Source organism: Eubalaena glacialis, chromosome 4 (assembly GCF_028564815.1).
Source record: "Eubalaena glacialis isolate mEubGla1 chromosome 4, mEubGla1.1.hap2.+ XY, whole genome shotgun sequence".
NCBI lineage: Eukaryota > Metazoa > Chordata > Mammalia > Artiodactyla > Balaenidae > Eubalaena > Eubalaena glacialis.
The window spans coordinates 32215899-32241664 of NC_083719.1; the positions used below are offsets into that span (position 1 = coordinate 32215899).

Genomic DNA, 25766 nt, shown 5'->3' on the forward strand with positions numbered 1-25766 from the left:
TTTCTATCTGGACTCCTGTAATACCCCTGATGTTTACTGCATCTTTCAAACCTGGTTCTAAACAGCCTCCAGCCCCTCCCTTCTTTCTTCCCCTTGTTTTCTTCTTTCTAGTTAGGTGTGTTTTGTTTTGTTTTGTTTTGTTTCCATTTTACAGCACTCAACCAGGCATGTATAGGCAGACCTTGGTTTTGGCCACCATCAATCAGTACTTGGAATTGTCCTCCTAAAGGGAATCATATTTCCTTTTAAGAACAATGCTGTAATTGGAAGTTGCATTCCTGAAGAAAGCCGAGCCACAGTTAAATAGGTTTATTAACGTGTATTCCTTAGGATATTATCATGTGATTTGAATGTTGTGGACAAATAACTCTGGGAAAGACAGGACTTAACCAAGTTAATCCCCAGCCCCTGCCACTAAAAGAATGCTCAGATCTTTTTGAGGGGAGAAGGAGGAGTTTTCTAAGGGCAGGCTACTTGAGTGTAGAACAACTACCAAATTATAGGAGAATAATGTATCATTTTTTTTAAAGCAAAGTTAAAAGAGCTGAAGGCACTATTCTCTGGCCCCTATAAAACGAGCATAAACGTGCTGTATGTGATGATTAGTCCTGCTTGCTTGCAGATCCACCCTCCACCTTGCCATCTCCCTGTGGGAGCTGACCTGTAAGAGCAGGTTGCTTTGCTCTTCACCCAGCCCTCTTCCACAAGTGGTTGATCCAAGAGCCATCCATTAAATGAGCTCCAGAGAACTCAACCTGTAACAAGAGCTCTATTGATCTTCTTACCAGAGGGAACAGCCTCCTTCCTTCCCTCTCATTTCCAGAGGCGATTAGTTTCAACTCCTTTGATATATTCTTTGCATATCTCTGGAAAAAAATGCTTATGCTGCTACTTTTTGATAATTTGTTTTAGACATTATTCAACAACTTTCCTCTGTAGAGACAGAAGATGTTGTTCTTTTTTATACACACACATACACATACATATACACACACAAACACACAGAGTACATTTTCCATTCACCCATGGTCCAGTAAAGTTAAAATCAATACTCAGTAAATGTATTATTATGACTATACATAAATGATAAAGTTCAGCAATGTAATATACTATGATTGCTTTTTTCTACTCACGTTTTTCTGTCCCTAAAGTTAATATGTCTTTCTTTTCCATTTGCTTATTTTTCTATGTATTTATTACTAATTTATTTCCAAACACTCCCCCTGTAAATCTCCTCTGGATATATTCAAACAAATTGAGTACTCCATCAATTTCATCTTCTTGAAGATGACTCTTCCAAAGCCTTCTGGCCTGCAATTATCTGGGTGGATTGACTTCTAAGACTACCTCCTGTTTTCTTGGAATATCCCTTTCTTATCACCCTGGGAATTTCCTTTATATCTCTTTGGGATTGGGTTTCTTGTTTTCCTCTTTATTGGTTTACTTCCTTGTTTTGGTACAGCATACTCTTCAGTAGTTTCCTTAGAAACAGTTCATGGGAGGTAAATTTTTTGAGATCTTGCTTATCTGAAAAATAGGTTATTTACCTTTGCATTTGGTTGATTTGGGAAGGTGGCTGATATAACGCCTCCTCCTTCTTTAAGCAGATAACTCTGGTAAAATCTTATCTCCCTTTTACTGTTTCTATATCTGCTTAGATATCCATGTAAAAAGAATCCTGAATAGAGATTCAATTCACAGGTTAAACATGTCCTCAGGATTAGAAATTTATTCACACTCCATAGCCAGTATCAATTAAGTTTAGATGTGAGAAACTATTTTTTAAAGTCAAGTTTGCTGTTACTTAATGGTTTAAGTTTAGATGTCTAGTTTCAAATATTTCCATTCCTCAAAAAAAAGAAAAACCCTCTATATTTCATTATTATAGATATTAATGAAGAATTTTAAATTCCCCCTGAGATACAGAGGTCTTGGTAATCCTATACAAAGCATGAAAGGCTAAAGAAATGCCAAAATAAACGTTTTCATATTAGAATAAACACACGGAAAAGTAGTATATTTTATATGGCTCTCTCTATATATCGTGTGTGTGTGTGTGTGTGTGTGTGTGTGTGTATACAGAGGAGGAAACTGAGGGCTGGAAATGTTGGGACATGCTTAGTGATAAAGCTGGTTTTAAATCCAGCAGAGTTTCCACTGCAGAGACATGAAAACTGAAGATAACTTTGGAGTAAAGTACACTAAGTCCCCTACATACAAACCAGTTCCGTTCTGAGAGCACATTTATAAGTCCAATTTGTTCGTAAGTGCAACAAAGTTAGCCTAGGTACCCAACTAACACAATCGGCTATATAGTACTGTACAGTAATAGGTTTATAATACTTTTCACACAAATAATACAGAAAAGACAAACACAAAAAATAAAGAAAACTTCTTTAAATCAATTTTTAGCTTTATTAAAAGTGATACATTCACATGATTTAAAAAATAAAATACTACAAAACTTATAACAACAGCAAAACCCAGAAGCTCCATGCTTCCTTCTCTACCCCCATTTACTCCCCCCAGAGTCATCCTCTACTCTGAACTGTTTCTTTTGGTATTTACATTACAGTATTTACATTCCTGTAGGGCTTTAACTTTGTTGGGTTTATTTTCCCCTCGATGATTTCTTCAAATTTTCTTTTGTTTAATTGTTTCATTTCTTCCATATTATTTAACATCTACAAAATCCCTCCCCATACTGTTTTCCACATAATCAAATGTATCAGGAATCTATTAGATGTACTTATGTTGTTTTTGTTTGTTTGTTTTTGAATTTTATTTTATTTTATTTTTTATACAGCAGGTTCTTATTAGTTATCCATTTTATACATGTTAGTGTATACATGTCAATCCCAATCTCCCAATTCATCACACCACCACCACCCCCCCTGCCGTTTTCCCCCCTTGGTGTCCATACGTTTGTTCTCTACATCTGTGTCTCAATTGCTGCCCTGCAAGCCGGTTCATCTGTACCATTTTTCTAGGTTCCACATATATGCATTAATATACAATATTGGTTTTTCTCTTTCTGACTTACTTCACTCTGTATGACAGTCTCTAGGTCCATCCACGTCTCTACAAATGACCGAATTTCGTTCCTTTTTATGGCTGAGTAATATTCCATTGTATATATGTACCACATCTTCTTTATCCATTCGTCTGTCGATAGGCATTCAGGTTGCTTCCATGACCTGGCTATTGTAAATAGTGCTGCAACGAACATTGGGGTGCATGTGTCTTTTTGAATTATGGTTTTCCCTGGGTATATGCCCAGTAGTGGGATTGCTGGATCATATGGTAATTCTATTTTTAGTTTTTTAAGGAAACTCCATACTGTTCTCCATAGTGGCTGTATCAATTTACATTCCCACCAACAGTGCAAGAGGATTCCCTTTTCTCCACACCCTCTCCAGCATTTGCTGTTTGTAGATTTTCTGATGATGCCCATTCTAACTGGTGTGAGGTGATACCTCATTGTAGTTTTGATTTGCATTTCTCTAATAATTACTGATGTTGAGCAGCTTTTCATGTGCTTCTTAGCCATCTGTATGTCTTCTTTGGAAAAATGTCTATTTAGGTCTTCTGCCCATTTTTGGATTGGGTTATTTGTTTTTTTAATATTGAGCTGCATGAGCAGTTTATATATTTTGAAGATTAATCCTTTGTCCGTTGATTCGTTTGCAAATATTTTCTCCCATTCTGAGGGTTTTCTTTTCGTCTTGTTTGTAGTTTCCTTTGCTTTGCAAAAGTTTTAAGTTTCAGTAGGTCCCATTTGTTTATTTTTGTTTTTATTTCCATTACTCTAGGGAGGTGGATCAAAAAAGATCTTGCTGTGATTTATGTCAAAGAGTGTTCTTCCTATGTTTTCCTCTGAGAGTTTTATAGTGTCCGGTCTTACATTTAGGTCTCTATTCCATTTTGAGTTTATTTTTGTGTATGGTATTAGGGAGTGTTCTAATTTCATTCTTTTACATGTAGCCATCCAGTTTTCCCAGCACCACTTATTGAAGAGACTGTCTTTTCTCCATTGTATATCCTTGCCTCCTTTTTCATGATTAGTTGACCATAGGTGCGTCGGTTTATCTCTGGGCTTTCTATCCTGTTCCATTGATCTATATCTCTGTTTTTGTGCCAGTACCATATTGTCTTGATTACTGTAGCTTTGTAGTATAGTCTGAAGTCAGGGAGTCTGATTCCTCCAGCTCCGTTTTTTCCCCTCAAGACTGCTTTGGCTATTTGGGGTCTTTTGTGTCTCCATACAAATTTTAAGATTTTTTTGTTCTAGTTCTGTAAAAAATGCCAGTGGTAATTTGATAGGGATTGCATTGGATCTGTAGATTGCTTTGGGTACTATAGTCATTTTCATAATATTGATTCTTCCAATCCAAGAACATGATATATCTCTCCATCTGTTGGTATCATCTTTAATTTCTTTCATCAGTGTCATAGTTTTCTGCATACAGGTCTTTTGTCTCCCTAGGTAGGTTTATTCCTAGGTATTTTATTCTTTTTGTTGCAATGGTAAATGGGAGTATTTCCTTAATTTCTCTTTCAGATTTTTCATCATTAGTGTATAGGAATGCAAGAGATTTCTGTGCATTAATTTTGTATCCTGCAACTTTACCAAATTCATTGATTAGCTCTAGTAGTTTTCTGGTGGTATCTTTAGGATTCTCTATGTATAGTATCATGTCATCTGCAAACAGTGACAGTTTTTCTTCTTCTTTTCCAAATTGTATTCCTTTTATTTCTTTTTCTTCTCTGATTGCCATGGCTAGGACTTCCAAACTATGTTGAATAATAGTGGCGAGAGTGGACATCCTTGTCTTGTCCCTGATCTTAGAGGAAATGCTTTCGGTTTTTCACCATTGAGAATGATGTTTGCTGTGGGTTTGTCGTATATGGCCTTTATTATGTTGAGTTAGGTTCCCTCTATGCCCACTTTCTGGAGAGTTTTTATCATAAATGGGTGTTGAATTTTGTCAAAAGCTTTTTCTGCATCTATTGAGATGATCATATGGTTTTTCTTCTTCAACTTGTTAATATGGTGTATCACATTAATTGAGTTGTGTATATTGAAGACTCTTTGCATCCCTGGGATAAATCCCTCTTGATCATTTTTAACCTTACAGTACAGTACCTTGAAAAGTACAGTAGAACAGTACAACAGCTGGCAAACAGGGGCTGGAATCAAGTGAACAGGCAAGAAGAGTTACTGACTGGAGGAGGGAGAGGAGGTGGGAGATGGTAGAGCTGAAGGATTGTCAGCAATAGGAGACAGAGGCCAAGCTGCAATTTCACTCACACCTGATGTTGACGGCACAGATTCTGGTTCCTTGCTGGACTCAATTCTATCTACCCTCTTGAAAAAAATGACCCAGTGATGTCTGGGTAATACTGTACCAGCTACATCCCCACTGCTTTTACGCTTGCTTCTGGACATCCTGGCTTGAAATAAAGATACTGTACTACTGTACTCCCTCTATACAGTACAGTAAAGTAAACAAAAGCGTTACCACTTGTAAAGGATGCAGGCACGTGACAATATACACCAGACACATGAACTAACTTACATGATTGGACATGTGAACGCACACTCGCATCTTTGAAAGTTCGCAACTTGAAGGTTCGTATGTAGGGGACTTACTGTAATTTATCTGGAGGCGGGATGGTGTGAAGTATGCGAGGAGCGCACAGGGCAGACAGATGCCAAGCATGAGTGTCCTCATGGAGTTCTCTGGCCGGCCTGCTGTCTGAGAGCCACTTCTGAAGAGGCTGCTGCCTGGTCTGTGAGCAGCTGAGACGGCAGGTGTGGACTCTCATCATCTTCTAGGAAAACCAGAGAGCCCATCTCTTTGGGAAAGCACTTGAATGATGCCAAAGGTACCAGATAGATTCAGATGTGAGCCTTGCATGAACTGCATCTGCTACAGTCACCAGCATGCCCTCTGGCTACCAATATTCATTTCTCTCTGCCTGTCTCTGCCTCTGCTCTATGCTTCAGGCATGGGACAGTGAGGCTGGTCCTGCCCCAGAAAGTCACCTTGCCTTCTTGAGTGACTCCTTCGAGCTTGCCCTCTCCTGCTCTCTCTTGCCCCATTAGGATTGTAAAGTGTGCAGTGGTCTCCAGCGGTCTCTGAGAAAGCCCTAGGAGGGTGATTCTAAACCTTGTTTTTGCTTCAAGATACCCAAGGGACAGGATACACTCCTGGAGTGGGGTGTCCTGGGGAGCAGAATCCTAGAGAGAAACTGCAGGTGTAGTCAAAAGCCTCCAGGACACTGTGATTGTGATTCTTCTCCCTTCTCCCCACCTCTCATTCCCCTCACTCCGCTCCATAGCATAGGGAAAGTGGATGCAAGCAGGGAAGTGGGGAAATGGTAAGACTCTGGCTGGGAAGCGTTCACTAAAGGACTGTCCAGGGTTCACCAAAGGTTCATCCAGGCCAGGGTTCACCAAAGGACTGTCCACAGACCACCCATTGTTCACAGTACAGTTTCAGGGAAAACGAGGATTAATGTCCTTAATTTTTAATATTATTGAAATATTCACAAGCTTACAGAAAAACTGCAGGTACAGAAGGAAGAACATTTGTTTCCTGAGCCATTTAAGAGTCAGTGGCCAACCTGAAGCTCCATTACCACCAAATTCTTTGGTATGTTTTCTACAAAGGGCATTTTTCCATGTAAACAAATACAACCACCAAAATCAGAATATTGACACTGATATGTTATTACCGTTGAATCCTCAGACCCTATTTGAGTTTCACCAATAGTCCCAACAATGCCCTTTACAGCAGAAGGATCTAGTCCAGAATCATGTGTTGCATTTGTCATGTCTTTTTAGTCTCCATTATATTTGCAATAGTTACTGAATCTTTGTTTGATTTTTATGACCTTTACACTTTTGAAGATTACTGGCCAGTTATTTTTCAGAATAGCCTTTAGTTTTGGTTTTCCTGATGTATTCTCATTTTTAAGTTCATACTTTGCATCTTTGTCAGGACTATCACAGAAGTAATGCTTCTCATGGAATCCTACCTATGAGATGGACACACAATTTCCATTTGCCCCCTTCCTGATATCTGCCAGGTTCCTCCACCATATAGTTACACTTTTCTCATTTGTAATTCATAAGTATTTTCTAGAAAGGTATTTTGAAAATATGTAAATACATCATTCCTTATCAAACTTTTAATCTATTCATTTATTTATTTACACTCATTTAAAAAATTTTATTCTGTGGTTTATAATTGACGCTATCATTATTTATTTTGTTTTTCAGATTATCCCTGATTTGGCTAGTGGAAGCCTACTCAAGCCTATCATTCTTTAAGTGTTTTCTAACTTTTTGGTACAACAAGGTGTCCCAGGTTTACCTTTTACTCTCCCTCCAACCACCATGAGATTAGTTATTTCTTCAAAGAGTCCTGGTTCTATTTAGTGAAGATGGTATTTAGAAGCCAAGATCTAAGTACTAGGGGTGCTCATTGCTATTGGGATATCAATGCTCCTGGGCCCTCTGAGTGGTTAGAGCTAGGGAATATATATCTCTCAATGTATGGAACACCTATTTATATATAGAGAAAACCATGAGTTCACACTGATACACTCATTTCCAATCCAACACCATAGAGCTCATTCTAGTTTGCTCCCTTTCCAGATTTTTAATTGCTTCTCCAACAGTGAGAAACATGGTTTCTATCATCGTTGATTTCCTTATTTGATCAAAGTATTTAACTAATCTTCCATTTCCACCACACATGGGCATCTCCCTCACCCTGATCAGACTCTGACTCTCCATGCAAGATCAAGGCCATCCCTTAGAACAGACTCTCAACTCACTCTGCTTGGGCTCTGACTCTCCATGCCAAGCAAACCTTAGTAAGAACATTTTCCTCACCCTGCTGGAGCTCCCACACCCCACATCACACCACCACCCTCCCTGGGGATGCCTTCCTTACCCTACTCTGGCTATGACTCTCCCACTTCAGCCTTCATATGAACATCTTCTTAACCCTACTTAGACCCTGACATCCCACTATGAACCACCAGGTCTCTCCTGGACCCCCCAACCATGGACTGTATCTTGCTCTGTCACATCTAATCACTTTAGGACTGAATTGTTTAGGAAGGAAAGAGGAAGAGAATGAAAAGATGGATTAAAAAAATTTAATGGTTATATGTTTATGTCAATGTGTATGAAAGTATGATTAGTACATCAAACCAGTGGTTTCATAGATATTATTGCTTAGGACAAGGCTAAAGTAAGTTTTTTTTAAAATCATTTTAAATATATTAATATTAACTCAGCAACTCCTATCTGTTCCAGAGAATAAAAACATGGCATTGTTATCATTCTTAGTATTTTACATCAGAGTGTTTTGTCCCCAGAAGTAATCTGTTGGGATGAAGGTACTTCCAAGACAGGCAACCTATTAAGCCACTATTACCCATTAACCTCACAACACAACTGGCATATCGAGTATTCCACTTTAAGTTTTGGAAAGCAGGTTGGAGGTCTTTGAGGGAATAGGAATGCTGTAGACTGAATGTTTGTGTCCCTCCCAAAATTCATATGTTGAGACCTAATTCCCAAGATGATGGTATTTGGAGATAAGGCCTTTAGGAGATGATTAAGTCATGAGCGTGGAGCCCTAATGAATGACATTAGTGCCCTTGTAAAAGAGGTCCCAGAGAGCTCCCTTGTCCCTTTTGCCATGTGTGGTTATAGTGAGGAGACAGCTGTCTATAAGTCAGGAACTGATCCTCACCAGACACTGAATCTGCCAGCACCTTGATCTTGGACTTCCCATCCTCCATAACTGTGAGAAATAAATGTCTGCTGTTTATAAGCCACCTAGTCTATGTTATTCTGTTATAGCAGCCCAAACAGACTAAGACAAGGAATTAAGTACAGCAAAAGGCATGGTGTTAGAGTGGACCAGCAAGGCAGAGAGAGATTCAGAAAGCAGTGCTAAGACATATTTCTTCATTATAAAGGCACATGTCAACCTCTTCACAATTTCTGAAAGGCTATTGTAATAAAGGTCAAATAATTTTAAAGAAAAACAAGAAAGAGGTATCATGGCAATGAAAATTTGCAATGATGATTTTTTAAACTAGTTGGCAAGCCTCTGATGCTTAAGGCTCAAATGGGAGTGCTATTGATCACCCTGAACCTCTCCAACTATACACTTACACACGCCACCACCACCACCTTATCTTCAATAAGCCACTTGTGAAATGCTGATGATAATAGTATTAAATGGCGAATTCCCTGGTGGTCCAGTGGTTAGGACTCAGCGTTTTCACTGCCATGGCCTGGGTTCAATCCCTGGTCGGGGAACTAAGATCCTGCAAGCCCCATGGCGCAGCCAAAAAAAAAAGAAAGAAAATTAAAAAAAAAAAAAACCAGTATTAAATGGCTTGGAGTTTAAAAATTTGAAACTTGTTGGAGAGGCAACAATAGAATGCTAGAGCAACAGCCCTCAAAGTTTGATGGCTGGCTAGTGAAACCAGCGTGAAAATGTATCCTGACGTATAAGGAGAAAAGAAAGTTGATTTGCAGGAAAATGTAGAGCTCAAAGGACATTTCAACTAAGATACTGGGGAACACACGATTTTCTCAAGATGGATAATTCCCTAGAAAAGTATTCAAGAACAGTAATAGGAAGAACTTAACAAACTGGCAACTGAGCAGGAAACCTCTTGTTTTGAATTTATTTAAAATAAATAGAATCAAACGGTTCCAATTACAGTAGCTGAAACAATATGTTCAGGGCTAAGTTTTATAGATTAATGCCTCTGTGGTTTATGCTCTGATACCCATAGAAAATGACTGTTGTAGTTATTTGAAACAGTTGTAAATAGTGTCTTACCAAAAAACAACTTTTCTCTTTAATAGCAATTTATACATTATGCTTATTTATTTTTTAATTTCTTTTTGCTTTTGTTTTTGTTTTTCTTTTTTTTATTATTATTTCCTTCTTTTTTACAAACCCTTGTGTCGAGGGCTGACTTTCAATAGATCACAGCAAGGGAGCTGCTCTGCTATGCACTATGCTCACTTAATCTATAATATTGATCCTGACAATGATATTGGATTTTTTAAGGAACCCTTATCTTTTAGAGACAATACTAAAATATTTGCATTCGAAATGATAGAATTGTTTCAGATTTGCTTCAAAGTCGTCCAGTAGGATGGAGAACAGTGACTAGACATAGAAATGGTGTAAGATTGGCCAGGAGTAGATACTTGTCTCAGCTGACTGATGACTACATGGGTTTTGGATACCATTTTTCTTTAATTTTGTGTACATTTGAAATTTTCCATAATACAAAGCTTTAAAAAATAAGATGAGATCCCTTAGGTAAGAAGCTGGGGACTTTTGGTGGTTTTGATGGACATAGTCTCTAGAGAATAGAATTAAATTCATCCCTCTGATGGGTGGCACATGAAGTCCCTTGAAAAGGTAAAGAAACCAAACTTGGCCACAGACTAACGGGACTTCATCCTAGGTATCTTAACCCTTGGTTCACAGAAAGCCCTGGGACCAGGCTCCTCCATGACTTCCAATTTTCATAGGCATGGGCTGCTCTCACCTCTGAGTCAGGGGTTTTCCTGATTCAGCTTAAGTGGTAAGACTGATTTGGGAGAAGTCAATTGTATAAGAAGGAATACATCTATTTTTTTAATAGATTGTCCAAAAAGAGCTTATTCCAGAGGTTTCATGTTTTCATCTAAAGCAATTATACACATTAGCAGAAACCCTGACAAAATGTTGGTGGGAGACTTCTGAACTTCCTTATTTATCTCTCTCTTCAGAAAAAAAAATTCTCAAAATCAGATGCATTTCCAGATGAAAAATTCATCAGAATATTAATACTTTAACATTTAATTTGGGTGATTAATTTGAAAACTTAGTAATATAATAAAAGTTATTTCAGGCTGCTTGTTGACTTTATATCTTTTTAAATGGCAAAAGAGGTTTAATTTCTTTCCAACAATATATCAGTATTCATACAAGACCTTTCTTTCTTTTCTAGTGGGGTTTGTTTTTGTTTGTTGCAGTTCTCATAGAGTTGAAGGTTCAAGAGGGGGAACTGTGAGAGAGAAAAGAAAAAATTAGATCACCAAAGGCTTTTTTTTGGCTGCACCTCACGGCATACGGGATTTTAGTTCCCCGACCAGGGATCAAACCCCTGTTCCCTTCAGTGGAAGCATGGAGTTTTAACGACTGGACCACCAGGAAATTCCCAATCACTAAAGGCTTTGATTGTTAAATTTCCATCCCCATTTAAAGGAATCTTTAGTCGTCCACACACATGGGTCCTAGCCCCTCTCTAGAACATCCTTTCTCTGCAGAAGTCAACTCAATCTTTTTAGCTTTTCCTGCTTTATTTTCTGAACTGGCAGTTATTAAACAGTAGGTAGGACATGGTCATCTTTGCAGGCAGCCTTGGAAGCAGCATCAGCACAGAAAAGATGGCTCACATCTGGAGCCCAAGAGCAATATTCTAAGCTCAGTATTTACATTGGAAGTTGAGATAGATTTGATTAATTTTTAGAAAGTATGAATCCCCTTTCTTCTCCCCCAGAGGACAAATATACCGCCCTACCACACAGACTTTGGGCTTGACCAGGTGAATCTCTTTGGCCAAAAACTGTGAGCAGACATGATGAGAGCAGAAGTTTTAAATGTGCTTGTGTGATTTGGCTTCCCTTAGGCTTCTGTGATCTGCCATGGGAAGAACATACCCTGGGTAACTGTCCATCACGGAGAATGTGAAGACACACAAAGCAAAACTGAACCCAGCTGAAGCCTGAAGCCAAGCCCAGGTGACCAGCAGCCTGAAGCAGAGCTGTGGGCAAAAAAATATAGAAGTTCTTATTGCAAGTCACTGAACTTCGTGATGGTTTGATATGCAGCATTATTGCCTCAGTTGGTGACTAACACAGAAATTCATCTACATACACAAGGAAATTGAAACCTGAGAACGGATGCATTTTCTAGGAAGACTGTGTAAAGCAGTGACTCTTAACCTACTTTAGAGTTATGGACTTTCTTAAGATTTCAATAAATATCTTGATCTGATTCTTCTCCAAGCTTCCTTGATTCCCTATGTCTCTCCCCAGGCTTCCATGTGAATCCACCTGATTGGCAAAATCTAGAACACATCTGAACCACTAGCTGCACGGGACTTGGGGACATGTCATATTAGCCCTATTTAGCTTTCTAGCCATTAAAACCTAGGAGGAGGTTGCAGTGAGACTTGAGGGGGCCGACCTACTCTTTCTAACACATCACCCTGAGGAGGAGTTGTTTAGGGAGGAGGGGAGTGAGAAAGTGAAGCCAGGGAGAATTAGGAGAACCTGGTATCCCAGAAATCATGACAAGAGGCAGCATGAAGAAGTGAAGGCTCAATCACTTAGATTAAATGATGCAGAGGAACACCATGTAAAGTTGTAAAGAATCTGTTGAATTGGGCAATAATGATATCCCTAGAGGCCAGAAGAGGGACTGCTTCACTGGGATGGTGAAAAGGTGAGAAGGTAGAGATAAGGAGTCCCACAATATAACTCTTTCCAGAACCTTGGTTGAGAAAGAAAAAGGAAGGATGTGGTTACCATCCGTGTATTCATCATTCCCCACTGAGGGACTGGTAAAGTCAGAGACTAAAAAAGTCTCAACCTCTCTCTTCTTTGTCATTTTCTTCAATGTCTTCTCCTCATTCTCTGAACGAAGGGGTCTTTTCTTGGGTCTCCCAAGTCTTCTTGTGAGTCAACAGCAATGACTCTCAGATTCCCTGTGCATTTTCTTGTCAGATTATCAGAGCCCACAACTGTGGGAAAGTTGCCTGAAACAGCTGCCATTGCTGTGTCTGTGCTCCACTCTCTCCTGGCCCCGCACAGCCTGTATCTCATTACTACCTCCTGGCAAGGTCTGTCCCTCACTCTTGCTCACCTCCTTTGCCCTGCAGTTCATATTAATTCTCACACTGTGCCCACAGATCTCAGGCCTCACAGTTTTTTTTAAGTCAAACCATTCTTGGCCTCATCGTGTTGGTAAATATTGCTAATAATCTCTCAATATCCATCTTCTCTTCTTCCTTTTAGTAAAAGAACCTCCAAGTTTTCCCTGAGCCTAAACAGAGACTAATTAGCCGGCTTCTCAAGCAGCTAGATATGACCATATCTATGATCACATGTGATTACATGTGAACCAAAGGGAGTCTCACTCTTCCTTCCTTCTAGGCGGAGAAAGGTGATGGCTGGAGCACTCTTGGAAGCCATGCATTTAGCATGTCAGAGCTGCCCTACCTACCCAGACCACTCACCTCTAGACTGTCAAATAAGGAGAAGATAAAGTTAGGTTTTAGGTGGACCACAGTGTTTGGTTTTAAACTGTGCATTAAATGATACAACAGGCACAAGACCTATCACTCTCCTTAGTCACAGTGACTGCATGGCCGGGCTGCCAACATCTAGGGCTGGCTTCACAGTGACCACTGCGTCTTTCTGGTTTGACCTCTGGTCTGATGCTTTGTTCTCTTCCTCTTATCAGTCTCCTCTGACTAAAATAACATCTAAAGACGTTCCTCATGTATTATGATATTTGGAGAATTGGGGGCAAGAATGAATAGCAGCTGGTAGGATTCCCCTGGAAGCTTCATTTCCTTGGGAACAATATACATATTCTCCATGATCCTCTGGCATTGGCATCGGTTAGCTTGCAACAAATCCAAGCTCTACCACTTAACAGTAATGCTAATTAACCTTCCTGTGTCTCAGTTATCAAATAGAGATAATAATTGTACCTGTCTATAAAAAGTTGCTATGATGATAGTTTTAAGCGATGACAGTTCAATGACCTTACTTTTGCAAATTTTGTGGCAAAATATGACCATATGAACCAGTGCTTGAACCCCTCCCTGGATCTTGGGAAAGATTAGCTTCACAGGAAACCCATCTCTGCCTACCTTATAGGGTCATTAGAGGATGACACAATGTAGACCCAGGGCCACTAGCACATAAGGCACATTTGTGCTTCTTACACAAAGGTAAGAAGCTCCAGACACATGACTCAGGGCTTGGCCAGCAGAGCAGGGTTAGGTTTCAGCCCTCACTCTTCCCTTGGCTGGGTGCCTTCAGCATCACACAAATACCAAGGCTGATGGTACACCTGTGAGGTGGGTGTATTCTCCAAGGTGCCCGGACAACGGGGCGGGGGTGACTGGGAACTAAACTGAAGTCCTTTTCTCTTGCCAAATTGTTATGTCTCAGCACGCAGGTACATATGCCTGAGAAGAGAGCATTTTTGCCTTCACACAAAGGCTCTCTCTCTCTGCCAAGCTCTGCGCCCACTTCTTGGGAATGTGCAGAGGTACCATCAAGCTGTGGGTGGCCCAGCACATTACACCAGCACCTGTGGCAGCCCTGATACCTGGCACCAAATAAGCACTCTGCAAATATCAAGGCTGCTCTCTGGGGTCTCTCATTCTTTCCAGCCTGTGTGATCTTTTCCTTACTTGCTCACTCTTGCATAACTCAAGGTCAAGTTAATTTCCATATTTTCAAGGAAGCAATCGGAAACCTAAGTTGCTCCAGGGAATTGCTTTACCAGTGTGTCCCTGGGCTTTATGGGGGGGGTCCACACAAGACAGCACCTTTGGGATTTTGCCAGGTTCCTCGGCTGTCTGCATCAACACACCGCTGGGAAGGAATTTGGAGTTGCAGCACCCAGCGAACACCCAGAACTCACTTTAGGCAAAGCCAAGCCAAAGGGCTGTTCCTGGCCAGTACCGGAACCTGGAGGTAGCGGTGGGGGGGGGGGGAGGGGGGGGCGGGGATGGGGGGGTTGGCGGGAGGGGAGGGAGGCCAAGTATCAATGCCCTGCGACGTCGGATTTGTCTTTTGGTGCCCTGGTGCGAAAGCTTGAAGCATTTCTTAAAGAGCCTGTTCTCTAAAAAATAGCCACTAGAGGGCACTTTAGGGTCTCTTTCTCTGCAGTCTGTCCTGCTGTGAACTGACAGGTTTGCTGAGCTGCTTTGGACCTTACCAGGCCTGCGAAGGGATTGAGGACAGTTTTACCTCACAGCTTAGGGTATGAAGGTGGACAGCAGGACAGCAGAGGCCTTGGGCATCCACCTACATTATTTCTGCCAAGTGAGTTACCCTTAGACATTCAATTTCTCCATCAAAGGAAACATACATTTAAAATTTTGAGGGCTTCCCTGGTGGCGCGGTGGATGAGAATCCGCCTGCCAATCCAGGGGACACGGGTTCGATCCCTGGTCCAGGAAGATCCCACATGCCACAGAGCAACTAAGCCTGTGCGCCACAAGTACTGAGCCTGCGCTCTAGGGCCCGTGAGCTGCAACTACTGAAGCCCTCGTGCCTAGAGCCTGTGCTCCGCAACAAGAGAAGCCACCGCAATGAGAAGCCCGCGCGCTGCAACTAGAGAAAGCCCGCGCACAGCAACGAAGACCCAATACAGCCAAAAAATAAACAAAACAAAAATTTTTTTTAAAAATTTTAAAATTTTGATAATACAAAGGCTAATTTATACTCCCAGCAACAGTATTTGAGAATTAACTGTTGATCCACACCCTCATTAACATTGGACATGATCAGTCTTGTAAATTTTTCTAACATGATGGATTTAAAATACATATGGAGCACATTTTCTTGTTTTTAATGAGTATCTCTATTTTGTCTGTTCCTATCCTGTCAATATTCTTTGCCCTACATGGATATTAAAAATGATATGTATTTTTTAATCCACAAAGTCTCCCTGTCCAAAGGAACTATGGTTTCCATCTAGCTCTGTCCTACTGGAATATGCTGCCCCCTTAGCCCAGTCCTCATTCTCTTCCAAACACACTTTGTCCTTCTTACAAGGACAGTGTTTGCTGTGTGCAACTGCTCTCCTCTCCTAGTTTCGTGACTGAGCCTGTGGATATGTTAGTACTGTCTGCTGTAGATGAAAACCTCCTGGAAGGCCACACCTGGTTTGCTTACTTGCTCTGTTAAGCAAAATGCATGCTACCCAATAAGTGTTGCAATTGACAAAGATAGGTTTCAGACTTGGCTTCTTCCCAAAGGAATAAATCGAATACGTGATTCTGACCACAATTAATCTGTAAAACAGGGAATTTGGCTAGCATCTATGCCAAAGGAAAAATAAGCACTGAAGCAGGGAGCTGCCCTCTGCTGATTTAAACAAACTTACTAGCCTAACTTCATAGTCTGTAGCAACTTATAAAGTAATTTTAAGTGTCAACTCTAGTTTCAGATGATCTAAGGATTTCTTTTTCACTTAAAAAAAAGTTTTGCAGATTATACATATTTCTTTTCAAAAAAAATGTGATCACTGAAGAAAATTAACAATTTCTGGAAGCCACGTGTTCCAGATGCAAGGCTATTAACATGGAAGAAGCCTCCCTCCTAGACTCATCACTTAGAAAAGATAATCCAATTGGCATCGGACTATGACCTGAGTGAAAAACAAACCTCAGTGTGTTGCTGCACAGAGCCCAGGGATGCGTTAAGTAAATAAGTGAATGGAAGACCCGCAAGTTGCTTCCAACTTTCCATTATTGTAAGGAAACAGCAACAATTTGGTTATTGTCAATTATGTTGCTAAAATAAGTAAGAAGTATAGTATTGGGATTTTTTTTCCTGTTTTAAATAAGCAGATAGTGATTATTTTCTTCTTTATATTTTCCCATAATTTTATAGTTTTCTACAGAGAACTGTTTTTTAAAAAAAAATAAGAATATTTGGAAAGAGATAGGCAGCATTATCTGGAGGATAACTCCTGAAGTTGAGGCTGTTTGGCCATGGACTTCCTGGAACAGGGCTCCCTCTTTCCCATGGGAGGGTCTGTGCCCCAACCCAGCCCCCTGGGGGTTAGGGGCTCTAGTTCGCCCAGTTCTATGAAGCCAATGTCTAAAACAGCTGCCAGGAGCCCACATTCTCAGACAAGTGCTACACAACCTGCATGGTAACTCAGACTACATGGAACCTAGGTCTGTCTGTTCACACTGGATGAAGCCCACTGGTTGACATGCTGGACTCTTGCATACAACACTTCAGATCAATGTCTCATTTTTTTGTTGTTATTCATCACGTTTTTTAAAATGTTAATCTTTTACTAAGTAATATATTTATGTGGATAAAAATTCAAAAGATACCAAAGGGTAGAATTAAAACTCTCCCCTCTAGGGACTTCCCTGGTGGTGCAGTGGTTAAGAATCCGCCTGCCAACGCAGGGGACAGGGGTTCGAGCCCTGGTCTGGGAAGATCCCACATGCCGTGGAGCAACTAAGCCCGTGTGCCACAACTACTGAGCCCACGTGCCACAACTACTGAGCCCGCGAGCCTAGAGCCCATGCTCCGCAACAAGAGAAGCCACTGCAGTGAGAAGTCCGCTCACTGCAACGAAGAGTAGCCCCTGCTCGCCGCAACTAGAGAAAGCCCACATGCAGCAACGAAGACCCAGCACAGCCAAAAATAAAATAAAAAACAAAACAAAACAAAAAACTCTCCCCTCCGTCCCTCAGTTGTCTTCCCCAGAGGCAATTAATTTTGTTTCTTTCATATCTGTAAAGAGGTTATAATTGATTATAACTTGAGCATAGCAACCAAAGTAAGTAACAAATGAGGTTCCTCGTATTCTTTGATTTTTAAAGGTATTACTTTAAAAGATAAAAACACGTGATAAAAACACTCATCTGTAAGACAAAGCTAAAATGAAAAGTACTAGCCTCCCTTACACATTACCCCCCATTTTTAGCCCTTCTCCCCAAGAACATCCACAGTCACGAATTTCTTGTAATCCTCCTCAAAACAGGCTCATGCATATATGCCATAAACATCAACAAATTAAATAGATACATGGACATACCAAATACACATTTCTGACTCTTACTTTTTTCATTTAATTATATATCTTGGATGTATTTCCATAGCAGCACATAAAGCACATAATCTTCCTTGTTTCTTTTGAAAGGATGAATCATAGAGCTTTCAGTCTTCTATTGGATGATTTTAGTTTGTTACTAGCTTTTGCTATTACAAACAATATTTTTCTTACCATCTCCCCATTTCCCCCAAAATGTTTTTCTAATGAGAGTCTGTATGTGTGTGTGTGTGTTATAATTTTGCAACTGTGAATGTTTGTAAGCCTAAATTTCCGGGTAAGTGAATATTCTTTTTTATTATTTTTTCTTTCTAAAAAGAAGGGGAATTTTCAAAAGAAATTGTCTATTGTCATTCTTTTCCAAAACATTTATACCTTCATCTTTAGGCATCATTTTCCAATAATTTCTAGGAAAACAAGTTTTTATGATTATTTTTGCTACAGAATCTATTAACATTAATTTAATAACATTTCTCTCCTTCTTGAGTTTTCCATCTTATTTTAGTTTAGCTCGATTATTTTGTGTTGAATTTGAATGAACATTTCTCCCTGGCCTGTTTCCCACAAAATGCCCTTGGAATGTGGAAATTACCTGAGCATTATTCCACAGGGATAATGCTAAGCATCATCTGATAATATTTGATAATGGACAAAATAGTTGCTGTTGTGTTAGAATTAATAAATTAATTAATAAATTAATAAATTAATAAATAATAAATAATAAATAATAAATTAAATAATAATAAATAATAAATAATAATAAATTAATAATAATTAATAAAATAATAAATTAATAAATTAATAAATACATTTAATAAGCTGACAAGATCGAATATAGAAGTGTATAGAAGTGAGTGCCTTTAGGAAGTTTTCATTTCAGTCTAGGTAAAATTAATTTAAACACAAATGGAATCACTAGATAAAGATATAGCTTACCGTAACTCCTGCAAATAAATTTCGTTTTTGGCATTTGAACGAAGTTCACAGGAAATTCAAGGACAAGTTTGACCCATACATTTTTATTCCTAAAATTCTTTCCTTAGTAGTATAATGTTATTAATACTCATAAATTTTTATCCTAAAGTGATGTTTAAGATAATAGATTAACCTTACACGATTCCAGTAGGCTTTCATCAATTTCCAGATTGAAGTCTAAGGCAAATATATTTCAATCTTTTGAAAATACTGGATTGTTTCAGAAGAATATTTTATTGGAGAGAAAACTAACCTAGCAAACGGGAAAAAAAAAAAAGAGTTCCTACCATTTTCTCCCAATAACCTCATCACTTAGCACTTCAAAATATAACCGTAGGGAGTGCCCTTCCAGTCAGAGCTGAGTGGCTCCTATTAAACTGCCCCTCCTACATATGACAATATAAAACACTAGGGAAAAAATAAGAAGCACGTAAAAGCAGTGGAGAATTGACAAAAACAGGAAGATTCTGGAAGGGAGTTAACACTTTGAAGCAGGGAAAGAGTAGGGAGGGAGTTTCCCACATTTAATGGCCCTTAGCCTGAGACCACACAGGTCTGTGCAGCATGGGGGTAACCAAAGCTCTGTTAGAAACTCTACAACATTTCTGGCTTGAAGAACCAGAGGTCAGAGTTTGAGGCAACCACATCCTTTGGAAAATGAGGTGGGAAATGGCAGAAAAGAGATAGCTAGAGAGGAAGAAGCTTATATTCTGTGTTTAAACTTACATCACGGATAATCTCTGAATCATGATTGTGCAAGGCCGACTCAAAGGAGCCCAGCTAAAGCCAAAAAAACAACTGAACTCGGATTTGAGCTTCTACTACTGTGATCAATATCATGTTTGGAGTTTGAGTCTCACCACATTTACTGCCCATTTAAAAAGAAAATCAATACCTTGGAGGAATGTAACAGAATCCAGTTTTCATAACATAATATTTACAACATCTAGGTTGCAGTCCAAAATTACTTGGCAATCCAAAAATGAATAAATAAACAAACCAGGAAAATGTGATCCATTCTCATAAGAGAAACAATCAATAAAGACTGGCTCTAAGGTGTCTAAATGTTGGAATGAACGAGCAATGCTCTAAAAGCAGCAATTAGAACTATGCTCAGTGAGGTAAAGGAAAATATGCCCATCATGATCTAAAGGATAGTAAATATCAGTAAAGAAATAGAAAATATATATAGAAAAGAAAAATTTGAGAACTGAAATTTACACTATCTATTTAGAAGATGAATTTGATAGCAAAATTAAGATGATAGGATAGGAGTCAGTAAGCTTAAATACAGTTTGATAGAAGTTATCCAGTCTGAAAAAAACAAAGAAAAAATTGAAAACAATTAATAAAATCATGTGGGTATTTGGGACTATATGAAGGGGCCTAACATATGAGTAATTGGATTCTCAGGGAGAGATGAAAAAGATAATGGAGCAGAAAAAAAAATTTGAAGAAATACTACCTGAAAATTTCTCAAATTTGTTAAAAAACATAAATTTGCAAATTCAAGAAGCTCAACAAATGTCAAACCTGATGAATAATGATAATAACAATTTTTAAATCTCTAGGCACATCATTGTCAAATTATTGACAACCAAAGAGAAAGAAAAATTTTGACAGCAACCAGAGAAAAATGACATATTATATATACAGGGAAACAATGATTTGAATAATTGATCATTTCTCATCAGACACAATGGAGGCCAGAAAACCACGGAACAACATTTTAAAAGTGTTGAAAGGAAAAAGCTGTCAACTGAGAATCCTATACCCAACAAAAATATCCCTCAAGGATGAAATGAAGTAAAGACATTAAAAAACAAAACAAGACAAAAACAAACAAAAATAAACAACTAAGAGAACGTATCTCCAGTATACCTGCACTAAAAAAATGCTAAAGGAAGTTCTTCAGGCTTAGGGAAATGAGATAAGATGAAAACTTAGATCTCTGGGAGGACTGAAGAACACTGGGGTAAAGGTAAATATGTGGGTAAATATAAAAGACTATTTTTCCTCTTAATTTCTTTAAAATACATATCACATGCCAGTTTTATCTTGTCATAAATGCAATATATTTTACTACTGTAATGTAAAGGACAGGAGGTGTGGTTAAATGGTAGGTGAAATGGTACAATATTATCTCAACCCAACAGTAAAAATTAAGGATGTATATTGTAATCCATTAGGCCACACACCAAAAAATCCTGTCAAGAGGAATAACTAAAACCCAAAAGGTAAATTTAAAATAAAATTCTTTTAAAAGTCATTTAATGTAAAAGAAGGCAGAAAGGGAGAAACAGAAGAACAAAAAGCAGAGGGAACAAAACAGAAAACATATGGTAAAGTGGTAGGTTAAACCCAACCATATCAATAATTACCTTAAATGTAAGTGTGCTAAACACTCCCTATCAAATTAAAATGCAGAGAATGTACTTTTTTAAAAAGTCCCAACTACATGCTATCTATAAGAGATGCTGTTTAAACATAAACATGACTATAGACTTATTTTAGGTCAGGCTTAGCAAATCGTTTTCAAAAGTTCTCAAAGTTCCCACCTAACTCTCCCCCAAAGTACTTCCTTCCTAACTGGATTAATGTTCTATCCTGTAGCATTAATTACTGCACTCATTTTTATTAATCCCCATAACCATAGGTCAAGAGAATAAAAGCAGCTATCCAAGCAAACACATATGCAACATTATCCCTAAAGCCCATGGAGCAAAAAAAGATAAAGATCCAAAAAAGTTCTCCCCACTGCCTGGTTTCTGATGATTCTGGAATAAGGTGTGAACATAATTGCAATATCCAGGAGAGGGTGGAATATGTAGAATCAATCAATTCATCACCCAATCTTCCAGTAATACTTAGTTCAAGCAAGAAACTCCTTTAGAACTATTAAGGATGATGTTATCCCTCACTTAAATTCACTTAACAGACATTGAAGGAAGGCAATTCATACTCAAGTACTTATAGGGAATCCTCTGAAATTATAAAATATGAAAGCTCCACATGGCCCCCTAACACTCAACATCTTGCTTTGTCATTGCCGGCTCCCTTTTTTTATTTGCTTTTGGGTTTTTATATATATATATATTTGGAAATAATAGCTGTCTCTTAACTAACCAAGCTTTATGATATACTTTAGATTAGCAACTTTTCAAAAGGCCTGTTTTGTTTTTCACAATACAAGAATACATTTACAAAATAACATTTTAATTTCCATTAAGTTTTCTTAGAAATAATGCCAGTATCACCAATACAATCATAACCACAGCAGCATGCTTTAAGACCTAAAAGTGAATCTTTACTATGTCAAATGTGATAACATGCCCCCAAAAATAGAGAATTCTTATCCATGAGGGTAATTGTAAATCATCATCTAGTACTTACTTGATGAAGCCACTTTCTTCAGAAAACTCCCAATTCCCTCAAATTCTATCAGTTTGGTTACCAAATACTGCCAAACATGTAATTACAGATATTTGTAGCAGTTGAACAAATAGAATAATAATTATATTTCACAATTTACATAGCTGATTTTATATACCTATATCTATATCCATAGCCATATCTATATAATGTTACTAACATTTATAGAACTATATTTCCCCTGAGAAATTGGATAGGGTAGGGCTACATTCCATTCATGCCTCCCCTGTCATAGTTACATATATGAGACTTTCTGGTGGAAGATGGCAGATGAGGGAGGATGGATGAAGGGTCATTCCCAGGTTTTTTGATTTGGTACCTGAATTAAAGTTTTGGCCATTCACTTAATACAAGAGAATCAAAGGGGGAAACATGAAGCGTTTGAACCTGGACATATTGATTTTGATGTACAAATAAGTTGGTCTAGAGTTCAGATGAAATAATTGCAATGGAGAGGAAGATTCAAGGGTCATCAGAGCACAAGTGATCATGGAAATCAGGACCATGGACGTGATCATTCGGGAGACTGTGTGGATTCAGAGGAGAGTGCCGTGGATGGAGCCCTGGGACACGCCAACATCTAGGGGACACATGGAGAACAGAAGGGGACAGGGAAATGATAAAGGAAATTTTCACATATTGAGGTATGAGGAAGTCACTCTGGCTTATGCATGAGTTAACTTGAATTTTATGCTAACTAAAACAGCCTGTTTGTGGCGTATCAAACATACATTGTACGTCTGCTTTAATTACGAAAGAAAAGGGAGCACTGACCAGAAGTAAAGAATGTCCATGTTAAAAATAAAGATTAGATGCCTTCCTTCCTGGGATGCCAATGCTGGTACTCCTTCAATGACAAGACTCCCTCCCCAGATGCCAAGGCCATACTAACTCCCTGTGTACGTGCTGATCTGGGCTTTTTGAAACCTTGAAGGAATGTAACCCTGACTTGTTTAATGTTCTTTGTTATGACAGCATATGAAACTGTGTTTAAAACCATGCTTCTCTGTACCTTTCTTCTGGCCTCTGCTGGTGGCCAGCAATCCTTCGCATTCCTTGGCTTGATGCAGAATAACTCCAATCTCTGCCTCAGTAGTCACATGGCGTTCCTCCTGGGTATCTGTGTCCAAATTTCCCTCTTCCTATAAGGATAGCAGTCACTGGATTAATCCATTCTGACCTCATCTTAACTTGATTAAATCTGCGAAAACAGTATTTCCAAATAGGGTCATGTTCTGAAGTTCTGGGTGGACATGAATTTTTAGAGGACACTATTCAACCTAGTACACCATCCTAAGGGTATGATCACAGATTTACAAGTGCTATAGTAATTAGTCTCTAGAAAGAGGAATATACTCAAGAAATTAGAATGGTGCACAAAATAAATGAATTTTACGTGGGCACCTGTTTGAGGATGTCATTGAGAGGACGTGACCTCCGGTTGACCCTCCAACCCCAGGCAATTAGAGCCTCTTTTTCCCCTCCCCTGTCCTTGGAATGTATGTTCTGCCCACTGTTCCTGTACCAGGAGCCATTTTCAAGGATGTAGCCTTGAGAGAGCAATGTGTTGTTGAGATCATGTGGTCTGTACACTGGACTGAACCCCATTAAGGCTTCTATGTAAACTTTTAAGATTCTGGCAGGCAGGAGAGGAGATGTATTTATCTTGCTGCTGCCTGAGACAAGCCTCCTATGTAAATTCCCTGCCTATTAACACTGCCACCTACCAATCTGAATGGGTCTACCTCTCCTTGACCTTTGTGTAAGGGGGCAAGTTTAGAATTTCACTAGGGGAATTCCCTGAGGTCATGAATCAACAGCACCGATTTTTTGTAACTCAGTTTCTTTCAATTGTTATAGGAGCCCAAAGTAAGTGAAGACTCACTTTGCGGAAATTCATCACACTCAATATTTTTTATTTGGCATCTCATCTGCTCTAAGAAACACCCCTCTGAACTGTTTCTGTAAAGAAGAAATTAACATTTTTTTTCACTCAGTGAAACAGAGAATCAGAAAGCCTTCCTAACCCTTTGGGACCTGGTCTGACAGAGCTTCCATAGCCACGCAGATGGCTAAACTAATAGACTCTTTAAAAAAACTCTTGGACTCCATTAGTTTAGCCATCTGTGTGGCTACAGAACCTCTGTCAGACCAGGTCCCAAAATGTAAAATAGATAGCTAGTGGGAAGCAGCCACATAGCACAGGGAGATCAGCTCCGTGCTTTGTGACCACCTAGAGGGGTGGGATAGGGAGGGTGGGAGGGAGACATAAGAGGGAGGAGATATGGGGATATATGTATATGTATAGCTGATTCACTTTGTTATAAAGCAGAAACTAACACACCACTGTAAAGCAATTACACTCCAATAAAGATGTTTTAAAAAAAAAAATCTTGGCGTAATGAGAGGTGTGGCAAAGGACCATTCATTTATTTAGACAAAAGTACCTTTAACTTCATTATCATCGAACATTTACTACATGGAGCATAGTAATGGTGTCTTCGTGGCACCATTAGATATCATGTGTATTTAGGCCTAAAAAGAATTCTTTCCCTGGGATGGCATTCGGAGAGCAAAAAATGACATAAAGGAGCAAAAAGGACAAACATAAAAGTAACATTTGGGCTGATTCTGACATTATTTTGAGCCATCCAGTCAATTCAATAAGTGATTCTAAGATATGATTCATGGGCGACCCTTCTTGATTACTCTTGTTTCCCCCAGTCCCTGCCATCTGTGGTACTTTGCAGTACCTGAATCCCACCAGGCTTAGCTGACCAGAACTAGGCCCCATGGACAAGCCTCCGGAGCTCCGGGGCATCCCTGCCTGACACCTGAGCCCCCCACTCTCCTCTCTGGGTCCAAGGCTACCACCATAGCAACCGTATTTAGTTGGTTCCCATACCAGCTCCAAAGTCGATAAGCCTTTACAGAGTCCATCATATAACTACGAGGAGAGGGCAAATATGCATGTCAAAGGCCTTGTATTTGAAATATGTATTTCAAAGTCTGGATGGCATTATTAAGAGGAAAAGTAAGCCATGCTGCACACACAGCTCTTTGTGAAACTAAGGTTTCAGGACAGCTGCTGCAGGCGAGACTGTGATAGGGCATTTCTAGAGAGGAACGCGAAGCAGGATCCTAGAACTCTACTTTTTATTTGTATTGCTCTGAACGCCAAACGGAAACACAGTAAGAAGTTTGCCTGGGGCGCCTGTCTTTTACCCAAAGACTTTCTGCCCCGGAGCGCAGGGGTTCTGTCTCTAGGTTGGGATAACAAGTGGCCCCGCGGGATCCCACCGGCTTCGCTCCGCGCCCGCTGGGTGGCCGGCCGGCGAGGTCCGCAGCGCGGCACGGGGGCGCGATGCCCGGCCCGCCGAGTTTTCGGTTTCCACTTTTCCTTTCCAGGCCTCTCCCACTTCCTCTCCC

The 25766-nt window shown here is 39.4% G+C and overlaps 1 long non-coding RNA gene across 4 annotated transcripts in view; it reads right to left on the reverse strand.

The window, feature by feature from the left end:
- LOC133090779 (uncharacterized) overlaps positions 1 to 25766 on the reverse strand; it is a 258562-nt gene that overhangs the window by 231954 nt on the left and 842 nt on the right. For all 4 annotated transcript variants that reach the window (XR_009700808.1, XR_009700807.1, XR_009700806.1 and 1 more), the window contains exon 2: positions 23350 to 23479. This is a non-coding gene — a long non-coding RNA (uncharacterized LOC133090779). The remainder of the gene's footprint in view (positions 1 to 23349; positions 23480 to 25766) is intronic.